Here is a 20788-nt window from a genome sequence, read left to right as displayed (position 1 = left end):
CAAGAGAACTGAGAAGCGGGCGCCTGGGTGGTTCAGTTGGGTAAGCGACTGCCTTCGGCTCAGGTCATGATCCTGGAGTCCCTGGATCGAGTCCCGCATCGGGCTCCCTGCTCGGCAGGGAGTCTGCTTCTCCCTCTGACCCTCCTCCCTCTCATGCTCTCTGTCTCTCATTCTCTCTCTCTCAAATAAATAAATAAAATCTTTAAAAAAAAAAAAGAGAGAACTGAGAAAGGATGAGAATTATATGATTCTTTATTATGATGATGATTTATATGAATCCACAAATACATCCTTTATTTCTGACCTTATTAGAAAAAAAATTTTAAGTGTGCACTGAAAAGCCAAAAAAGGGAGACCAAAAGAAGCAGAGAGGAAAGACCTCTCATAAACAAAAACAACCCATTAAGGAAGTATTTAATATTCAAAAGAAGAAAAATGGAGTTAACTTTTTCGTTAATATATACTTCTTTTTTTCATGCCAACTACACCTAGAAAAAGGGCCCTAGGTATCACTAAATGGTTTCAGTAGAATGGTTCCATGCATTCTGAACTAGGCCATAGGCCAGACTCTGTTTTAAAACAAAATGGCTGGGAGAGGGGGCACCTGCCGCTCTCTGGAGAGGCAACGGAAGCAGGGAGAACATCTGGTCTCATGCCAAGTCCATGGAAAGACATGCACAGGAACAGGAACATGAGTGCCCAACCTTTGTCGCAATAAATTAACATTTAAATCAAATTTCAAGTTCTCAGACTCATGAAATGCCAAAAGCACTCTAGCTGTGATGCATTACATATAATTTGGCAGATGAGGGAAGAAGGTTTAGGGATTAAGGGGGAAGTCAACCTGAGAAGGGTTTCAAAAATAACCACCTCAAACCAGCAATTTAAATTGAGCAAAGAGGCTGAAAGGGAACTCTGCCCCAGGGGTTGGATCTGAAGGCTATTTATGGAAACCACAGCAGCAAGACAAGGACCTCACTGCAGGTAACAGTAATTAAGCAATCTTTCTCTGTAATTAAACCCGATTTACCATCTTTTCAAATACAAGTTTCAAGCAGGTTTGTATGGATTCTAATTTTTACACTTCTACCCAACTTCATAATCCAAAGCGGGGGAGAGGACAGAACAAAGGCTGAGCTGTACAACAGGGAATTGGTAAAAGTAAAAATTCTGAAAACACGACCTTTGCAAACCAAAACACACCAATAAAGTAAATCCGCTGAAAAGGTGATACCAACATTCATTTAGTTATTCAAGCATAGTTCTGTTCCATTCCGGGTTTGTTTTGTTTTGTCATTTTTAGCATCCAAGTACTTTGCTGGAGGAAACAATAACGCCCACCCCCCCATTCTCAGGGTAAAAATGGACATGGAGAGAAACCGCATAGAGACACTTCCCTCGCATCCTACAAATGGACTGAGTGAGTCCCCTTACTGCGACTACTGGATCCAGCCTTAGTTTGGTTCAGAATCACTAACTTAAGATTTCCATAAACTATCAGAGGAAGTCACATGGGAGAATCCAATGAGCTCAAACGCAAAGCACTGAGGATATGTCTTATTTGACACATTTATGTCTATCTTCATCCTTCCCAAGACCCCCACAGAAACCCATGTTGTTCTGAGGAAGGCAATTTTATCCCATGTGCCAGTAATGTAGCAAATAATCGATCTAGACACATAGACAACCAACACATTACCATCTTCCAGCCACTGTCATCGATTCAGGGCTGGTTGAAAAACTGAGCCTCAGGCTTCTATCCACCTCTGGATGGCAAGATTTACAGATGTGATACGTGGAACCGACATGGTCATGTCTACTTCAACGGCGGGGGGGGGGGGGGGGTTGTCTGCGGAGGATGGCAACACATGGAGGAAAACAGGGAAAAAAAAACAAAAACAAAACTGAGAATTAGGCAGGAGCCCTAATGACATCACAAACCTCTAGATCAAGTTGCATTTGAAACCTGCTCCGCAGCTCCTAACTCTACACACACGGAGGCCAATTAATTCTCCTTACTGTTTAAGCTGCTTGAGTTGGATTTTCTATTATTTGCAACAGAAAACACCTTACCTAATAGAAGCAGCTGGTACAAGGAAGTGGAGTGTTAGAAGTAACACAGGAGCATGGACCGGCTGAGCTAAGGCCACAAGGGGGAGGGTGTGAGGACCTCCCATCTTGGATTGGCAAGATGATCACCTCTGATATGTGACAGTAAACAACTGATTAAAACCGTGGCTTCTCGTGCCTTACGTCTTGGACCTTGTGCCTCCAACCCGACAGCATTTGCGAAAAATTCAGATGCTGGAGTATGTGTTGGCTACTTAAGGATCTACGAGAAAAAGACAGGCTTGCCGTGAAACTGGCCGGTGTGAAAACCAGAGCGGAGGGCGCCTGGGTGGCTCAGTTGGTTAAGCGACTGCCTTCGGCTCAGGTCATGATCCTGGAGTCCCGGGATCGAGTCCCACATCGGGCTCCCTGCTCGGCAGGGAGTCTGCTTCTCCCTCTGACCCTCCCCCCTCTCATGTGCTTGCTCTCTCTCATTCTCTCTCTCTCAAATAAATAAATAAAATCTTTTAAAAAAATAAATAAATAAAAAATAAAAATAAATTAAAAAAAAAAAACCAGAGTGGAGAACAGGGCGGGGGGCTGCTAAATGGAGCCACTCTGGCTGGAGGTGGGGAATGCGGAGGAAAGCGACTTGTGCTAAGCACCACCTGTTCTGTCTCTATGGCCTGAGGCAGGGACAGCACTCCCACCATGAAGATGCAGCACATGAGAGGCATGACCCACTCTACGGCTTCGTCCACTTCCTAACTGTTCCTGGCAGATTCCATCAACCAAGAGCTAAGACACTGCAGCTCATCCATGGCTAGATCCCACTGCCAAGAAACAAGTTCTCAGACCAAGTTCTAGGTTCGGAACCTTGGGAGTTGGCAGTATCTCTAATGTTGGTTACTAGTCCATGGACGCAAGGACGCAAGGAAATCTTAAAAGTCAACACACTTTTGAGGGATCCATGCTGCCAAAGAAGTCTGGCTGACAGGACTTAACATGACTTGATCCGTAAGGCAGTCAAGCCCAAGACCTCCAACCCCTAAGAACCACGACGACAAACCGCTACAATACTGCAGCCCCTGCCAAACCCATCTTGCCCAACGCTCATCTCAAATGTGGCCACAGAAGACAGGGGACAAAGGAGAGCTTCTCAAAGAGCACAACCTCTGAAGAGGGCGTGGCTATGCTTCCAGCCATACAGGAAAGAGCTGCATCTTGTGGGCCAGGGCACGTTATTTTCATAACCATAAGTACGGTGAGAAAGGTGTATGTGAACACTGGGCAGCCAAAGGGGACAGCCACTGTAGACATTTGTCTTTCTTTTCAAAGGGACATTCTCCAGGACACAGTCCTACTCCTATTGGTACCCAATCTCCCTTTGAGGGAGTCCCCAGTTAGCTTATGATGACAAGTAATCTAGCGAGTAGTAGTACCGAGTTCCCACTGCAGAATTCACAGGAGGCAGATCTGCTCTCTCCACCCCAAGGCACAGAGCTTATGCACAGCCGATCACATCGTCCTGGGTTGGGAGTCCTAGGTGATGGTGAATGCTGGGGGTGACGGCTGGAGGGAATACTCATCACTCACCATAGCAACAGCCACAGCACGAAGCCCAGGGGTCCCTGCGCCAAGGCTTCTGCTATGGATCCTGCTGCCCAGCCCTCCAGCCCTTCTTTGGTTCCTGCCTATCTTCCAAGCCTGTATCCTTCCTGGTCTTCCAACCTCTCTGCAGTTTTGTGAGTCTCTACATCCTTTCTGCATTGCACACAATCAAGATCCCTAACTGACAGGAACACTTCGTACAGTACCCAACACACAGGATTATACCACTGTTACAGCTTCATTATTGTGTAAAACCTAACCTTTTTCCCCCAGCATTGGTGAAAGCAATCTACAAAATACAATCATGGGGGTAGCCTTTGGAACAACCCCAGAGGAGCCTGGAAGCAGGGTCTCTTTATCTAAGGATGCTGATCTAGCTCAGCCACCAGCCCACCTACAGCTCCAGGAGGACTTCACGGCTGCCCCAGCTTTCCACCTGCTTGTCCAATCAAGAAAAACAAAATATATGATTGCAACTATTCTTTCCCTGACCTACTCTCATCTCATAAACTTCCAAAGTTACTACCCATATTTCAGTGTATACCAATTCATTTACTGGCATCTTTCCCAGTGTAAAAATACCATTTAAAATATTGAAAGCATCATTTCAAAAATTCCTCAAAATCCAAAAGAAAATACAGCATAAACATCCTATAGCATCTTAAAATGGCCACCTGGAGCCTAATATTTAAATATACGTAGTCTACCCCAGTCACCAGCCCTAAATTCCAAGCCACCTGTAATGTTAATGTCATCTGTGTTTGGGAGTCAAGACCAGCATTCTCTGAGCCAACAGCCCCCTGCACACAGACACAGCCAGACCAGAGTGCTCATCCCTGTGAAATGCACGGTTATTCCATTTGATATCAAACAGCAACAGTGAAAAACTATTCCAAGTTAATAATTAATTAATTTAGTAACAACTGAATAACAACAAAGAAAAAATGCAGGATAAGCTAAAATAAAGCAACCAGTGGTCTCCCATGTTATTCAAAGTTCTTGGGGTAACACAGATGAGAACAAACACGTTTTTAAGTTGAAACAGTTTTACTGTAAAACTGGAAAGGACATTCACAGATCAGAACTGAGGATGCAATGATTAACAAGGATTAATATCAAGTCATTAGCATAATTTTAAAGTTGAGGGAACTTTTTTTTTTAAGATTTTATTTATTTTGACAGAGAGAAACACAGAGAGAGAGGGAACACAAGCAGGGGGCGAGGGAGAGGGAGAAGCAGGCTTCCCGCTGAGCAGGGAGCCCGATGCAGGGCTCGATCCCAGGACCCTGGGATCATGACCTGAGCCGAAGGCAGATGCTTAAAGACTGAGCCACCCAGGCGCCCCAAGTTGAGGGAACTTTTAAAGCAAAGCCATAAAAACCACTTGCTAGAAAACTTAATGAAAGCAGACCTCTATTGCTTCGGCAACTGGAAATGAGGATGTTGAAAACACATCTACTGCAATGTCATTAGCAGTATACGTCGGAGGCAACACCTTCGGGGAGTCTCCTTAGCATAATAACAATTGTTCGTATCTGACTCTGGTTCCATTCCTGACCTCCTTGGGGGGGAAGGGGGTCATGGATGCATGATGGCCCCTTTTCCGGAGAATCAGCTCTCTGGTGTCAGGAGTCACAGCTTATTCACCTTTATTTCCCCAAAGGCACAGTGCACTGCCTTAGCACATGGTAGGCATTCAGAGAAATACAAAGGGAAAACAAGTACGCAAATTTACGACTGACAACTGAATCATTCGATAATTCAAGCTCTTGCGGCCGCCATGGCTGGTCTGACCAGAAGGCAAAAAATGACTGCCACTTCAAGCCACTTTGATCCATTCCTCTGAAAACATAATATTACCCACAAAGGACAGGAAACAGAATTGAGCCATCTGACTCCCAAAGAGATCACTAAAGCTTTTAAGAATAACATGAGAAGCACATTTAAGTAACCAAACCGGGCCAATGTGGCAAGATTTCATGAACAAAATAAATCTCAGCAAATCCTGGTGGCAAAACAAAGGCAAAAGAGGGGCCGAGTCTATAGGATGTTGTTCAGAACCTAATACAATGAGCTTAAATGACTAAGAAAAACTGGAATTTCCTTCCTCGATCTTTTAAAATAGTATGCATCTCCTCTCTGAGAGCAGTCAGATTAAATTTCCATGCAATTCAGCTCAACCACCACTTACAATATTGAACCCTGTTGGTCTCTGGTGTTGTGTTAAGTGCTCCGGACACGCTGCGGATCATCAGGGCACCCCCCCACACCACCTCCTCCAGGACCCCACAGTCCAGTAAGAGTCAGGAAAAGAAAATAAACCACTTCTGAAATTTCAAATAACCTTTTAATGATTAGAAACAACACATATTCACTATAGGAAAAAAAATTTAAAAATGTAGCTGAGCAAAATACAAGCCAAATTCAACACCCTCACATTTTAGTCTAAATCCTTTTGAATTCATTAGGATTCTGATGAAACCTGATTTTTATAACCAAAGAATTGGCCATCATTTCTGGTTTGATAAGTTTTGATATAAATTCTGATACATTTCTAAATTTTTTTTTTTTTTTTTTTGACAGAGAGAGACACAGCGAGAGAGGGAACACAAGCAGGGGGAGTGGGAGAGGGAGAAGCAGGCTCCACGCAGAGCAGGGAGCCCGATGTGGGACTCGATCCCAGGACCCTGGGATCATGACCTGAGCCGAAGGCAGTCGCTTAACTGACTGAGCCACCCAGGCGCCCCATTTCTAAATTTTGATATATGTTTGCCTCCAGGTAGGAATGTGAAAGAGATCTGGAAGACCTGTGAAACTTAATGAAGGTACACCAATAACACCCCCACTGTTTTTAAATTCAACCAAGTTGCCTGACCATCTGCCCCTTGATTCTTTACCTTCTCCCCTCCCTCAAATGAGCAACCCAGATTGTCAACAGCCTGCCCACCAACCATCTCTCCCACTTGGCTGAGTCTAACATCTCAACACATGTCCAAACCTTCTATTTCCTACCATCCTATAGCAAAATACCCCCCCCAAAAAAACAAAACCCTCTTATTCTCCCTAGATCCCACAAAGTCACAAGAGACCCAGTTTCTCACCCCCGGCCTCTCCCTGCCTGTTACCTTCTCCCCCCCAAAGCCAACCTGTCTCTCGATTACATCAGCGTCATCACTCGCAATCCTACCCCTTCCCCCCTCTTCCCCACTGTGACTGCCCTAGCCCGCCTTCATCTTTCCTCACTGGAAGGCAACAGCCTTCTCTGTGGTCTCTCTCTGTCTTGTCTCGCCACCACAGCCTCTGCCATCCCTCTCCTTCCCCCATGCATGGGCCACACTTCCCAAGTCGCCCCTCTAGATCACAACCTGATCGGGTAAGCCTTGCTTTAAAGCCTCCAATAGCTCTCAATAAGCCTATAAGCCAATATTCAAATTCCTCAGCAGACCCTGAAAATCATAAAACATGCAATCACCCTATGACCCAGCAATTCCATTCTGGGGTATAAAAGCAGGAATTCAAAAAGATATTTGCACACCCATATTCAAAGCAGCATCATTCCCAACAGTCAAAAGGGGGAAGCCACCCAAATGTCCACCCACGGATGAACGGATAAACAAAATGTGGTGTGTGCATACAATGCAATAGTATTCAGGCTTAAAAAATCAGGAAATTCTGACACATGCCACCAAATGGATGCAACTGGACGACATCACACTAAGTGAAACAAGCCATTTGCCAAAGGGCAAACGCTTTATGAGTCCACTTATGTGAGGTACTAGAGTCACCAAATTCATAGAGACAGAAAGCAGAATGCTGGTCACCAGACAGAATGGGAAGCTGTAGTTTAATGAGCACAGAGCTTCAGTTTGGGAAGACAAAAAAGTTCTGGAGAGGGACCGTGGTAATGGCTGCACAACAGGGTGAGGGCACTTCACATCCCAGAACCGTGCACTTAAAAAGGCTAAAATGTTGGGGCGCGTGGGTGGCTCAGTCAGTTAAGTGTCTGCCTTCGGCTCAGGTCATGATCCCAGGGTCCTGGGATCGAGCCCCGCATCTGGCTCCTTGCTCAGCGGGGAGCCTGTTTCTCCCTCTGCCTGCCGCTCCCCTGCTTATGCTCTCTCTCTCTCGCTCTCTCTCTGGCAAATAAATAAAATCTTTAAAAAAAAAAAAAAAGGCTAAAATGCTAAGTTTTACGCTATCTACCTTTAACCATACGCACAATAATTCCTTGCCAGAGATGGAGACTTCACAACCCGACTCTGGCCTTCCTCCCCAGTCTCACCTCTCCCCGGTGAGCCCCCCACCCAAGGCAACACACACAACACACACAGATGCCAGGCCCCCGATGGCTCCGTCAGCCAGGCCACTGCTAACGGCGCTGTGGCTATACACCAGCCCAAACAATGCCGGCTTCCAAGGTTCTCGAATGAGGACAGAGACTATCATCAGGTGGCTATGACAAAGTCAGCGTGGATCCAGAGGACGGGGTGTCCCGTTCAGGGGAGCCTCTGCCAGTCTCTGGACTTCCTCTGAAGCTAATCCGAGAAGAGGAATGACGTGGGTGCACAGAGAAGCAGCTTGGGACCACAGGGGACAGACAGAAAAGCTGCTTTGGGTCCTCAGAGTGGTTCTAGTAGTAGACTCTCAAGGGGTTTAGCCAAGCTTCATGCCTTAAATCAATCCTCCCTGACCAAAACCAGAATGAGTGGCCACTCCTCACCGGCAGCGTGTGCTGAGCAAGCCAAGAGATCCCCTGCACAGCGGTGCGTCTGCTGGTCTCCTCGTCCCTGGAGAAGGCCTGAGTGACCTCCCCCCCGCCCCCACTGGCTGGCACATCAGAGATACATAGGCTGCTCTTCCTGCCAAGACTGTTTCTGTCAACTCTACCCTTCCCATCCAGCTCACAACAGACAGAGGATAATCAGAGAACTTCAACTGATACACAAGGAATGGAAAGACTCGGGATAGAAACCAACGGGCAAGACGGTTTCTCAGTATTTACCAACCTAAAGGGCAAGTGGTAGGACAATTTACTCAAGTAGCACGGTTTTCAAAGAAGAGAGTTGGGGGGAGGGGCAGAGAACCACAGTGGGTGCTTTGCAGGGCTCCCCAGAGTAAATGAGAAGGTGGGCCCCAGCATGCAGGTATGAAAGGGCTCAGTGATGCTGATTTGCACTCCTATCAAACACTTCCTTAGGGAAACTCGCAGAAGGTGTGTTGATTCACAGCATTTACTACATAAAATACCATTATCTGATTTCCCAATAATTTATTCTATGGTTAAAACCACTTCATCTTGAAGGTCCCCCCCCCCCCCCGCCACCATGGCTTTTTGTTATAAATATTTAATGGATTGCTGGTAGGTTGGTTTTGTTAGGATCTTGGATTAGGGAAGAAATAAGCCCAACTACTGGCAATTCCCATCCAGTAAGCTGTCTTGTGTTCAAACTCTGGGTAATACAAAGAACATTAAATTATCAGACAATGATAAAGTAGAATAGATTTGGACAGGGGCTGAAAACAAATAGCTAAAAGCATACAGAAGTCCATAAGCCAGGAAGCCAGACTCAGATCCTAAAAAGCTCTGTGAATGGGAGGGGCAATTAATTCAACATTCTGGTGATCTAAGAGTTAACACCCCTGGGTGGCTCAGATGGTTAAGCGTCTGCCTTCGGCTCAGGTCATGATCCCAGGGTCCTGGGATCGAGCCCCACAATGGGCTCCTGACTCAGCAGGGAGCCTGCTTCTCCCTCTCCCTCTGCCTCTCTCCCTGCTCATGCTCTCTCTCTCTCTCTCTATCTCTGTGTCTCAAATGAATAAATAAAATCTTTAAAAAAAAAAAAAAAAAGGATGTGAAAGATAGCATAGAACTTTACAATTGTAAAGTGACTGGTTAAAAACAAAGTTTTTCCAACTGTGAAAACGGGGACTATATTATCTAGACTAATCAGAAGGATTTTTGAGTCAAACAGGACAGTGGCTACTATGGCAACATCGAAGGTTTGGGACGACAAGATACAAACTCTCTCTTCTGATGTCTGAGCAAAATCTGTTAGGATCCCAGGCAAGCCCTTCTGTTAGAAGAGAGAGAAATGGACCCAGGAGGTGTGGCACACCTGGTTTCTGGAAGAGGCAGGGCACGGAGAAAGCGTTCCTGACTGCTCTGAGCGGTCTTTCACACCTATTACATTGCATGCACCCATCAACCTCATTCCCAAGTCAGCAAACTTATCGCAACACACCCAGTTTTTTGGGGTTTTTTTATTTTTTTATTTTTTAATATTTTATTTATTTGACAGAGAGAGACACAGAGCGAGAGGGAACACAAGCAGGGGGAGCGGGAGAGGGAGAAGCAGGCTTCCCGCCGAGCAGGAAGCCCGATGCGGGGCTCGATCCCAGGACCCTGGGATCATGACCCGAGCTGAAGCCAGAAGCTTAACTAGCTGAGCCACCCAGGCACCCCAACACACCCAGTTTTTTAAAGAGAAGCTTCGCTTCCACACTGGGAAGAGTCATTTGCTACAGAAGTTTGGTAACAAGAGTTTACCATCACTGAGAATTCCCTATTGATCTGCCCCAATACAGGACACCACAGGCTTTGGATCACTGTCTTAGGCTCGAATCCAAGGGAATTAATTCATCTCTGGAATTTGAATTTCTGATCTAAAAGCTCAGGGATGACAACATCCATTCCCCAGGGTTCTGAGGCAGGCTGGCTAAGAAAGCAAAGCCCCTAAGAGGGCAGGATCTCACTGGATGCTAGCTCCCTCCTTCCCCATGCCCATTTCTCCTGACCCTGGAGAGCTCACCTACCAGCATGTGCATCCGGCATGTGTATCCGAGGTCAAAAACCAAGAGAGTTGCCTCATTTGCAAAAGTCATCCCATGGGGTTCAATACCCTGAGGAGTAAAAGCAGCCAAAGTCACTGTCCCCAACATCATTTCCTGGAGGAAGCTCTGCAGAGTCATGGCAGGAACGATGCCAAAGGGCAAGGTAACATCGGAGAATGCCATCCACCACCAAAACTGGGTCCAAAAGCCACCCCCGCCCTCCCTCTCCGCCCATCTCCCACCCCCAACTTGGCAGCCGTCACCGGCCAAAATTCTAGAAGGTCTAGAATGGACATCAAGCAGTCTCTGGCTCTAGGGGGAACCTATGGCCACGCTATCTTACTCACACTGGGTCTGAGAAGAATTAATGAGCTAACGTCTGAAAAGTGCTCTGAGTTCCTCCGGGACAAGGTAGCCAAAAACCATAAACCTCTGTTACGGCCAGAAACACAAACTCAGCTGCACGTGCGGGTGTGCTAATTATAACCCACAGACTTCTCAATGTGTTCCCTCAAGGTAGATAAAAAAATTCCAATAAGCCAAATGTGTTTAGATTGGCAAACCTGAGGCCCCAGGACCCCTAGGTGAATGTAAAAGTGCTCAAATTTAACTGACACACCCGACAGCTCAGACTTGTTCCTGGCCGGTGCACAGATACCAAGTGCGACCAATGAGTATTAAACTGAATACAAGCACCCAGGGAAAACCAACTTTCCTTCCAAATGAACTGGCTTGTTAATCAGAGGGTCCAGATCCCATCCCATGTGCTAAGAGCCTCACCAAGTCATTCTGTCCCTTGCCCCACTTCACCTCCTGACACTGCCTGTAGATTCGTTCTTTCTGTTCTCTTTATACTTGATCCTACCATCCCATCACTCAAGGTACTCCCTTATAATTAAAAGACCAGTGCATTGCCCCTGGTGAGCACTCACAGAGGATTTCCTGTACCCGTCAGTTTGGGGAGTCCCTATGGATTGGTTTTTTTAAGACATCTGGCTGAACAAGATGCTCACAAGAAAACAGCCCATAGTACCCCAGAGCAGACTTAAAAAGGCACCTTCCCATCATTCAGGCTCTTTTAAGGGACAATAGAGGGAAATGTGTTGAATTTAGTGCACTTGTTCTTTGGGGCAAGGAAGCAAGTCAGTCCTCAGGGAAACATCAGCTGTTGCTGTCTGCAAATCACAGAGGTTAGAATGACTACTAGAGTGGCTCCAGAAAAAACACCCAGAAGATCCAAGTCGTAGACTCAGCTCTGCAGCTGGCTCAGAGTGAGACCTTGGGCATACTGCCAATGCTGAGCCTCAGTTTCCCCACAAAGGGGGAATACATCATCTCCTAAGATCCTGTCCCAGTCTGTCATCACCGATTCAACAAAAAAATGCTCAAATCTGCAAAGACTGAGTTCCTTAATTTTTCGGTGAATATTCATCCTGTCTCTGGTTATAAAGAATGTTAAAGACCAAGAATGCCAGTCCACAAGAATCTTTCTCAGTGACATTTACTCAGAGGTTAAGGAAAGTAGCTCTTTATTCTGACCTCACCAGCAAAAAAATGTATTAAGGGTCTAACCATACACAGCACAGTAGGAAATGCACGGAGTCAACTGGATCTTCCTAACTACAGGCATCAAGGCATGAGTGAATGTGTTCTGTTTACAACTATATGGCTAGTTGCAAAATGGCACTATTTTAGTGAGTTAATCTAGTTATGAAAGCAAAACGGGGCCTAAAGATTACAAAATTAAGAAACCTATATAGTAAAAGGAGAAAAATATGCATCACTCAACACTGCATTTTGGTAATGTCTCTGTACTTGTGGTTAAGAAAAAGGTTTTTAGAATAATAAAAATTCAGAAACTTCCTCAAGCAGTGAATATTCACTGAAACAAAGTCTAATAAATCAACTATGTAATCAAAGGGAGAGATGTTTATACATTTACATTAGGATTTCATGAGTGCTTATTACTTGAGAATTGATCAAACAAAAATAGCTAAGATGTTTCCAAAAAAGACAATGATGATGTAAATTGAGAAAGCGGAACTACTTTGTCATTAAAAAAGAATTTTTAAAGAAAAGAGCTAAATTGCAGTGGGTTACTTTACCTAAGTTGATTAAAATCAACAATCAGAATTGGGAAGTATTTTTTTTTTTTAAAGATTTTATTTATTTATTTGACAGAGAGAGAGAGAGAGAGAGCAGGAACACAAGCAGGGGGTGGTGGGAGAGGGAGAAGCAGGTTTCCCGCCGAGCAGGGAGCCTGATGCAGGGCTCGATCCCAGGACCCTGGGATCATGACCTGAGCCAAAGGCAGACGCTTAACGACTGAGCCACTCAGGCGCCCCTGGGAAGTATTTTCTGAGCCAAAGTTTTTCTAATTTTTCTCATGTTGGAAGCAATACTGAATTTAAAGTCAAATGCATGCACCATAATACATATCTTAGATATCTCTAAGTACATTCTGAAGTATTTATGAAGAACTAAAACATACACGATACAGCAAATCAACATATAAGGCATGCTATAACATAACTTTTTAAGTCATAAATTAAAATGTTTACTAAAATTTGACTAAATTTAAATTTATAAATGTTAACTAAATTTGAATAATAGTTCTCATTTCCAAAAGTTCTGTAAGACATAGCAATTATTCATATGTTTATATGAGGATACAAACATACAAATGTCCCCCCCCACACACACACACACTATTTTTTTTACTAGAATATAAGCACACACTTAACCTGTAAAGCTACACAAAAATCAATTTTTAAAGTTAATCAGTTTGGCCATGTATAAAATAAATTTTCAATAAATTTTCCCAAGGGAAATTTGGGTAAGAAATAAGATATTCAGGGCGCCTGGGTGGCTCAGTCGTTAAGCGTCTGCCTTCGGCTCAGGTCATGATCCCAGGGTCCTGGGATCGAGCCCCGCATCGGGCTCCCTGCTCCACAGGAAGCCTGCTTCTCCCTCTCCTACTCCCCCTGCTTGTGTTCCCTCTCTCGCTGTGTCTCTCTCTGTCAAATAAATAAATAAAATCTTTAAAAAAAAAAAAGGAATAAGATATTCAATAGTCAACCACACTGGATATGCCTGATTAAGAAAAATTCATTTCCCTCTCCCAGTAATTTATCAAAATAAGAGGCCTTCAAAATATCATATTATTACATTTTAAGTCATCGAATTAAAAGGCATAAAAACTTAAGATTCACAATCCACCCTTAATCATGTCTCTCAATAAGTAGGCAGGCAGGCAGATAGATTAAAAGGAAACTATAAAGTTCTTTTTAAACGACATAATTGTAAGGTCCCCTAGTTTAGGAATTAAATAAAACTGCTTACCAACTTTTCTTCTCCATTGTTTTTTCCACTGATTTAACTAGTACTTTAGCATTCCGTTCATATGAAAGGAAGAGACAAACATTCGTTGTGACAGGGAGAACACATTAAGTACAACAAATATTTTGCACAGAGATAAGAAGAGGAAACTAGGTCAATATCCTGTGGCCGGGAAGAAGCAGCCTGAGCTTCCATCCAGAACTGTATTATATGATTAACCAAGCTAGACTCTCTTCTCTCCAGGCTACTGCTCTGACCCATGCACCTGGGATACACAGACTCTGGGAGAAAGGAATAAGAGACGCATCTACGACTTCCCAGCCTTTGGCAATCTAATTGGGGAAAGAAAACACATTAAGAGCCGAATAACTCATAAAACAAGTGTCACACAGGGCAAGGTGATTCACCGCAGAAAGAGGAATATAGAGACTCAGGTTTATGATTAGAGGCAGAGCTATTACTATGGTGTAGGAGGATCAGACAAGGATGGCTAAAGAGGAGAAACTTGACCTGGACTTTCTGAGGATGAGCAGTATGTGGTCCAGCAGAAGAACTTTAACACAAGAAGAACAAACCAGAAGAGAGTGATTAGGAAGAACGACAGCAGAAGACAGCTGGGGCGGGGCCCTGGTGGATCGTGAGGCTGGGAGGAAAGGTAAGCTGAGACAAGACAAGAGAGTCCAAGCTGAGGAGCTTACAGCTGGGAATGTGGTGGGAATGGGTGGGAGAGGAGAGGGAAGAGTATCTATTGTGTCTATGCTGCAGTCAGTGCATCCAGAGGGCCACAAGTGTGACTAAGAGTCACTGGTGACAGTATGATGGAAAATAAGATCGAAGATAGTCATTATAGATTATGGGGAGTCATCAAAAATGTCTTGAGCAGCGACAGACAACAAAAAATGTAAAGGTTGTTTACTTAGTGAATAGTCCAAATTAGCTGGGAGAAAGCTAGAAGCAAGAAGCAAAATTGCTCTGTGCAGTTGTTCAGTTTGTGCACTGCATAAAAAGCCAAGGGGGAAAGTGGGCACTGACTTCAAGTGGACCTCTGTGGGATAGTGTCTGCCCTGAAGGGTACCTTTTTCCAATTGTACAGTAAAGGTACCATACTAGCTAGCAGCAGGGAAACCAGCTAGGGCACAAATCTAGAACTAGGGTAGAACTAATGGAAGTGAAACAGGTGGATAAGTGCAAGAGAAATAACAGACGACTCTATCATAAAAGGCAGAACACTAATTGATGGAAGGGGCAAGAGAGACAGAAGGGTTTAAGACTAAAGTAGCCTCTCTCATCCAAATGCATAAGGATTGACAGTTTGGCTGCTTGGTTTAAAGGAAAAAAAAAGTCAAAGTTGGAAGACATTTAAAAAGATAAATACCAAAACATATTTTTTTAAATTAAACCCTATCATCATACATTTATTTGCCCGTGTTTTGCTGTAATGCTGAGGCCTTTTCTCCACGTCTATGTCCACCAGCTGCAGTACCCAGCGGTACTTTCTTTTATAAACCATCTCAAGGCATCACCCTTTTAAAGGTCAAATTTCTTTCAAGAAATGGTGAGGCTGTAAAGACACCAGAGAAACAGTGCAGATGCTCACTACTACTCGGTGAGAAGGTTATCTACCTCGCCGAATGCAGGCAGGGTCACGCAGGCTTCCCCGCGGTCTTTCCCTCCGCCCAAGAGGTCAGCAGGGTTCCAGAGGGGGCTGCTTCATCACACTGTGTCCCCTAGTATGGACGAGGACGACACAGAGCAGAGCCATGGACCTGGCCGTCGGTGAACGCACCGAGTGAGTGCAGATTATTGCTCTGAACCACTAAGATTCCTGGGTCTTACATAATCACAGCTGAACCCACCTATCCTGAATGGCTGACAATATTAGTGGGAACACTCTTCTTTTAGGACTCCCCAACTCCTTTACAGTTACCTCAGCCACTCTAAAATCAGCCGCCATTCCGTTTCAGAAACTTACTTTTTATCAGGTGCTTTCCAAAACATTCAAACGAATTCAAATAAATTGTCACAAAAACAGTAATTACTTTTGCACATATATTTAAAATCTTTATATTAAATAGAGGAGTAAGTACAACTGGCATAAACAGGTTTGGGGAGGGCGCCTGGGTGGCTCAGTTGGTTAAGCGACTGCCTTCGGCTCAGGTCATGATCCTGGAGTCCCTGGATCGAGTCCCGCATCGGGCTCTCTGCTAGGCAGGGAGCCTGCTTCTCCCTCTGACCCTCCCCCCTCTCATGTGCTCTCTCTCTCTCTCTCTCTCATTCTCTCTGTCTCAAATAAATAAATAAAATCTTAAAAAAAAAAAAAAACAGGTTTGGGGAGAAGAAAAAAAAGCTGAGTCTGGACACTCACACATGTCCATGTGGGAACAGAAACCCAAGGGCAGGGCGCCCGGGTGACTCAGTTGGTTAAGCGTCTGCCTTCGGCTCAGGTCATGATCCCAGGTCCTGGGATCGAGTCCTGCACTGGGCTCCCTGCTCAGCGGGGAGCTCTCCTTCTGCCCCTCCCCCCACTTATGCTCTCTCATGTACTCTCTCAAAGAGAGAAAATCTTAAAAAAAGAAAAAGAAAAAGAAACCCAGGAAGACACAACAGGGGAGCCCTGTAGCTTTGACCATTTCATGTGTTATGGACATCAGTTGATATATTTTGCAGAGAAAAAGAACACCAACTAATCCAGCAAGTCTGGAGGTCCCTAAGACCTTATACCATTTTCTAAAGCTGTGAGCCTAGAAAATTATAATAATGAAGAGTACTATCGTATTACCAGGTTAAAAATCTAGCCGGTTTTTCAAAACTATATCCAACTGCCATATTTTTTCTGTCCCAAATGTACAGTCAGAAGTGCTTAAGTCATTTAAGAAAGCACAAAAATAACACTGCAAACCCACAACCAGACACAGAGTCAAGAGTACAAAGTCACATGTCATTCCATAACCCGGCTCTTAAAGATAGAATAAACACATAAGTTACTATTAAAAACTAAATTTGAGTTTCATACTTTAAAATTACATACTGCTTTAAAATTGTCAACAGAGATAAATGTTTCTCTCAAGGTTGCCTAGTAAAATCTGGGTGCTTCCATTTTGGGTGGCCAAACAGTCAATCTATCCATAATTTACATACTTTAGAAATCTGATACTCAGCCTCTTCAATAAAAATATGAACTTTATGCAGAAATCATATTGATATATTTCAAAAGATTATTGAGAGAAACACTATGCAAATACATATACACCAGAAACTCCAAAACAACCAACCATAGTTTAAATAACATCCTCCACAAGTCAACCTTGTTCCCTTCACCAATATGCACACGAAGCCTCCCTCCTAGGCATCAAACAGGATAATCTTAACCTCTATAGCTTTAAAAACAAACAAAAAACCTCCATCTGGAAACAAAAAGGCAGTAATACCACACCTGCCAAAATAATTCTGCCCCATACTCTACTGAGATAGCAACCCATTCAGTCTTATTTTAACCAAGGCAGACCCTTAAAAAGAAAGGGAGAAAAACACTAATTTGTGAAATATGAGGTGAACTCAAATATAAAGTTTTCCTGAACCCTGACCTAAATCAATGTTCCCACTATTTTTTTTTTTTAACTGTGAGATAAGCAACCATGAGGACAGGATCACAAAATGGTTTAGTCTTCTCATAAAATAAAACAATCAATCAATCAATCATCATCATCATCATCAAAATAAAACAAGAGTTAATCTGACACCTGGAAGGAGGAATACTTTGCTACAGGATGAGGAGTTGCCATTGAGGAGTTGAAGACAGACAGAGGAACCTGACTTCAGGAAGAGAAGAGGGCCAAGGCCCAAACCCTGCAGGATGTGGACACCAAGGGGGTCAGGAGGAGCTGAGGGTTGAGACCAGAAGAACACAGGTCACCAAAGCCAAGACACACATATGACAAGAAGGAGCAGATGATCAACCATGTGAAGGATGGGAAGGAGCACAGAGCAAGGAAGGAGACGGGGTTATCAGGCCTAGAAGCCATGTGTTAGGGGCCGAATTGTGTCCCCCTCCCAAATTCATATGTTGAGGCCCTAACCCCCAGGACCTCAGAATGTGACTGTACTTGGAGAAAGGGCCTTTAAAGAGGTGATTAAGTTAAAACCAGACCATTATTGTGGGCTCTTACCCAATATGACTGGTGTCCCTATAAGAAGAGAAGACTGGGACACAGACGACACAGATGGAGGGACAACCAGATGAGGACACAGAGAGAAGGTGACTGTTTGCAAGCCAAAGAGAGGCCTTGGAAGAAACTACAGCTGCTGACACCTTATTCTTGGATTTCCAGCCTCCAGAACTGTGAGAAAATACGTTTCTATTGTTTCCACTACTCAGTCTGTGGTGTTTTGTTATGGCGGCCCTAGCAGACTAATAAACCATCCTACGACCCCTTCTGGCAATTGCCTACTTCCAGTCTCTTCCTCCATACAGCTAAGGTTTCTGACAAGGCCTATCTTTGACACTTGCCACATGCCACTGAAACAGCTTCAGATAAAATGTCACCACCTGTTCGTTGCCCACTGCACTCTCTCTTTAAGCGCTCTCCTGCCCTGGCTTCCATAGAGCCATTTCTTCCTGGCTGCCCACTTCCTACCTCCATCACTCCTTATTCTTAGCGGCCTCTCCTTCCTCTAGTCACAAAACAATGTTCCCCAGAGTTCTATCACCCACCTTCCTCTCTCCTCATTCCACCCTCCAAGCAATCTTAACATCTTCAACCAGATGCCGGCGATCCCTTCATTGGACCTCAGGCCCTGGCTTGTCCCTGAGCTCTAGGCCCTGTACCTCGGCAGTCTGCCGAGCCTCACTCACTGCCCTGAGGCCCCGTATCCCAAAGAGAACCCGTCCCCTTCGGGCCTGTGTGTGCCAGCCATTCCTGACCTCTCAAAGGAACCGGGGAACCCTCCCACATTCCAACTATCACTGTTCTCAACATCTACTGTCAGAAGATCAATATTCGAAATACGGAAAAAGTTCTATGTACAACAATGTTAATCAATGTATTACTCACAACAGCAAAATGTGGAGGCAACCCAAATGCCCAACTGTAAGAAATGTTTGAGGACATTACGGTACGCAGTGGAATAATACACAACTATAAAATTGATTTCAAAAACTCGGCAGCAATACAGATCTTAAAACACAGGCATAAAAAGCGTGGAAAGGAATATTCAGAAATGACCAGAGTTGATAGTTCCTCCATTTTCCAAACTTTCTGGAATGTTCCTAAGATGACTCTCTAGTATACAATGTCCCAATGAGAGTTCCAGCCATCTTGGACTTTCAGAATTGCTTGGCTGAAGGATAAATGGGAGGTTTACTCCAGACCTGCCTTCAGCTGTCATTCCACATCCACGCTACATCTGTTGCAACGTCCAATGCAAACTCCCATTAAATAAATTTCCCCTTAAATCCTACTATCCTTGTAGCCCTCAGCATGAGATCCTAAAAAAACTGATTCATTCTTTCGAGAAATCCAACTGGACATATAAACAGCTGTACGACTGTGGAACCGAGCTCCCAACATCTGCCATGGTTATTAAGTGTTCTAGTAAGAAAAGATCATCATCACACGCATGCTGCTGCCAGGAGAGCAAATGTCAAGCTGGAAGCTAAATCACAGAAGGTGAAGCCATCTCCATATCCAATGTCCACCAGGTAAAGAGGGACATGTTCTCCATCCGAAGAGGAAAGACACTGACAGCTCTTCCATCCGGGAGTCCATGAGACAGAAAACTGGTCGCCCCCTAAGGACGTCAATTGGTACGGTTCCTTTAATATTTTACCTACACCTTTTTGTTTGTTTCCCACATTGGCAACAAATGGCAAGTATTAAGGTGGGGCTGACAGTTTTACCTTTATTTCTTCAACCCTCACGCCCTATCCTTGGATGCCTCATACCAACAAACTCAACAAATTTCTCCTCCTCCATTTTTGGGTTAAATGAAATGAAACAGGCAAGAGCCACCAAAATCACACCCGCACCTGGGAGCGTCTGTGCCAAAACGTGGTGTGCAGCAGAGGTGTACGTACAGACATACCTTCTCGGACGGCTGCCTCACTCAGAAGTGGTGTAGATAGTGTTTCTGATGCAAAGGACTCCTATGATGAAACCTGTTGAAAAATAAATATGAACTCCTAATTACACCCATTCTATAAAGCTAGGTTTTACTGCAATTGTACAGACTTCCTTAACGCACAGAAGGAATGCTCATAAATATTTATGTTACATTCAAATTGGGCATTTGTGGTTAGAGATGAAAAACATTATAAACTGTGAAATCAGGTATAGGAAGGCATCACCTCATTTAAATCCCCTCAACTAGATTTCACATTCAGCTGTGAAATGTCACTGCAATCGGCAATATTTCTCAAGGAAAAGAGCTCTTCCACTCAGGCCAGGCAACACTGCTGTCATCTCCTCTCTGAAATCTGTGTCAGTATTATTTTGGGATACTGAGAGGATGCCACAGCTTACAGATAAATTCCTGCAGATAAAACGAACTTAGCAGGAAAGCCCATTTCTTCTCCGATCATAATTATACAAGAGGGCACGAAAGGAAAGCTGGAAAGCTCACTGAACTTTTTAAAAAGTAATTAAAATCAACAGGCTTTTGAGGAAATGTGTCAGATTTGGCAACATTTTCTTTGTAAAAATGCATTTTGGTAATTTTCCAGAATTCTGTTCTTCCAGTTGGGAAAGGCCCAAAAATTCTGACACATAATGAAATGGTAACAATACTGATCACCCTAATCAAAATAGGGAAAGAGGAAAAACTTAACTTCAGCATTCCCTCACTCTTCCCTTGCTCTCAGCCTCCCAATCCCCCAAGATTCCTGGTGCTTTTAGGAGGCACAGGACACCCCCCCCACAGAGGTTAAGGAGTTAGTTAGTAAGTAAATCAATCAATCAATTAT

At 44.2% G+C, this 20788-nt stretch overlaps 1 protein-coding gene across 2 annotated transcripts in view; it reads right to left on the bottom strand.

Annotated features, from left to right (window-relative positions):
* MYO1B (myosin IB) overlaps positions 1-20788 on the bottom strand; it is a 184324-nt gene that overhangs the window by 152250 nt on the left and 11286 nt on the right. Inside the window, exon 2 of one of the 2 annotated variants that reach the window (XM_064586837.1) lies at positions 19912-19984. The exons of the other annotated variant lie outside the window; for it this stretch is intronic. The gene's annotated coding sequence lies outside the window, so the exon portion shown is untranslated. The remainder of the gene's footprint in view (positions 1-19911; positions 19985-20788) is intronic. 2 annotated transcript variants of the gene reach the window in all.

Source organism: Mirounga angustirostris, unplaced genomic scaffold (genome assembly GCF_029215605.1).
Source record: "Mirounga angustirostris isolate CCGP_5_RB_7025 unplaced genomic scaffold, mMirAng1.0.hap1 SCAF_3, whole genome shotgun sequence".
Taxonomy (NCBI): Eukaryota; Metazoa; Chordata; class Mammalia; order Carnivora; family Phocidae; genus Mirounga; species Mirounga angustirostris.
This window is presented reverse-complemented; position numbering and strand designations above follow the sequence as displayed.